Source organism: Octopus bimaculoides, chromosome 1, assembly GCF_001194135.2.
Source record: "Octopus bimaculoides isolate UCB-OBI-ISO-001 chromosome 1, ASM119413v2, whole genome shotgun sequence".
Classification (NCBI taxonomy): Eukaryota; Metazoa; Mollusca; class Cephalopoda; order Octopoda; family Octopodidae; genus Octopus; species Octopus bimaculoides.
This window is the reverse complement of record NC_068981.1, coordinates 81739063-81741535: the sequence shown is the minus strand read 5'-3', so window position 1 is coordinate 81741535 and position 2473 is coordinate 81739063.

The window sequence follows — 2473 nt, the reverse complement described above, 5'->3', positions numbered from 1 at the left end:
AATCACCAGTGGTGTCTCTCAGGGGACTGTTTTGGACCCATTTCTGATTATCGTCTATATAAACGACATAGTGGAGGCGCAATGGCCCAGTGGTTAGGGCAGCGGACTCGCGGTCATAGGATCGCAGTTTCGATTCCCAGACCGGGCGTTGTGAGTGTTTATTGAGCAAAAACACCTAAAGCTCCACGAGGCTCCGGCAGGAGATGGTGGCGAACCCTGCTGTACTCTTTCACCACAACTTTCTCTCACTCTTTCTTCCTGTTTCTGTTACACTGTGTCACGCTGAATATCCCCGGGAACTACGTTAAGGTACACGTGTCTGTGGAGTACTCAGCCATTTGCACGTTAATTTCACGAGCAGGCTGTTCCGTTGATCGGATCAACTGGAACCGTCGACGTCGTGAGCGACAGAGTGCCAACACAACACACAAACGGCATTTCAAACGTCATCAAACACAGCAAAGTAAACATATTTGCAGTTGAAACCAAGCTCCTGAAGATTATCAATAGATAACAAGGCCGAACTGAACTCCAGACGGATCTGCATGCTGTAAGCCAACTGGCAGACAAAAACAAAATGTTGTTAAATGAGGGAAAATTTAAACTGATGCATTTTGGAAAAAAAAGATTACGTTTAACCAAACAGATTCTCTTCAATCAGAGGAACCACTCACAATAACATTTAGTGACTTTACAGTGATTGTTGACAACAATCACAGCCGGAGTATCCACATCAATAATAAAGTGGATATAGTTCGCAGGACGAGCTCCTGGATCCTCAGAACTTTCTGGTCAGAGAGCAAGATGTCATCATTCCTCTCTTCTCTTCCTTTTTAGGGCTACACCTAGAATCCTGCTACACCTGTGGTCTTCCCACACAAAGCAAAACGTTGCAAGAATTGAGCCACCCCAGAAAGTTCACTAAAAAATCAAGGGCATGGCTGATTTTGATTATTGGGACCATTGTAAAACATAGAAACTTTATTTACTCCAACACTGTTGTCAGTGCTACATCAGTTGCACAATGTGGAGAATACATCATCAGCATAAGACCTTCACATTAGATTCAGAATTTATCCAAGGCTGGGACCACGTGGTATATGCCTCCCACACTATTCAGGATCACAGCACATAAATTCATTACAACACAATTTCTTTTCCTTCGACAGGTCCTGCTCTATTTTAACATTATCCCAAAACAAATCAAAGAAGAAAAACATACCATCACCTTCAAATGAAACCTGGACAAATTTCTTCAAGGAATAACAGACAATCCACCTATACCTGGGTACATCTCAGTCAACAACTCCTTACTTGAATGGGCAATAGTAACATAAAACCCGACCAAAACATGACTTACCAGATCCGATTAAATGTTGCTATTAAGTTAAACATACTCTGGGCCAATCTTTGGCCGAAATATCTCTAAGTTATCTGTCTATCTATTTATCTAGCTATCTATCAGCCTGTCTGTCTGTTTGTCTGTCTGTCTGTTTGTCTATCTATCTGCCTGTTTGTCTGTCAGTATATTTGTATGTATGTATGTATTTATGTATGTATGTATGAATATATGTATGTATGCCTCATCTGTATTTAATAATTTAAATTCTTCCTCTGAAGAAGGAGTTGATTTTTTACAAAGATACAAAGCTCCATCTTTGGAATGTAGATAACGAAAACAATGTCACATTTTAAACCTGAGTAACGTCTTGCATACTTTTACTGTTCCGCTTACAGATTGTATTTGCAACGTGCGAATCAGTTGGTTGATTACTTTTTCTGAAAAGCCAAGCTTATCTAGACTTACAGTTAGTTATTGATATAAATATAAATTTGTATTCCGGATATAGAAGCTGGAAGTTTCGAAGCAGTTATCCATAGTTATCTTCTTTCTCTGATTTTCAAAGAGATACTCGCATTAGCAGGACAGCTAACCTCCATCAGGGTACATGGCTTTTCTTGTCTGTTCGAAACAACAATATCCGGCATGTTATGCTTACACCTGACAGATGTTTTGACGGGTATGTTCCACCAATATTCCTTGTGTTGATATTTGTGTACGTATTCAATAACAGACGTATACTCTACATACTAACTTAGGCACGTAAGTACATCCATACATACGAGAGAGAGAGAGAGAGAGAGAGAGAGAAAGAGATAGAGAGATAGAGATACAAAGAGAGAAGAGCGAGAGAGAGAGAAACGTGCGAGAGTCAGAGGAACAAGATACAGAGAGCAGAGAGAGAGAGAGAGAGAGGAGCGTGAGAGATAGTGGAGCAAGAGGGAGAGAGAGAGTGAATATGCGAGAGAGAAAGAGAGAAAGATAGAGCGAGAGAGAGAGACAGAGACAGAGCGAGAGAGAGAGAGATGAGCACCAGAGAGGAGTTAGAGAGAGAGGAGCGAGAGAGAGAGGAGCAAGAGAGAGTGGAGCGTGAGAGAGAGAGAAGAGCGAGAGAGAGGAACGAGAGAGAGA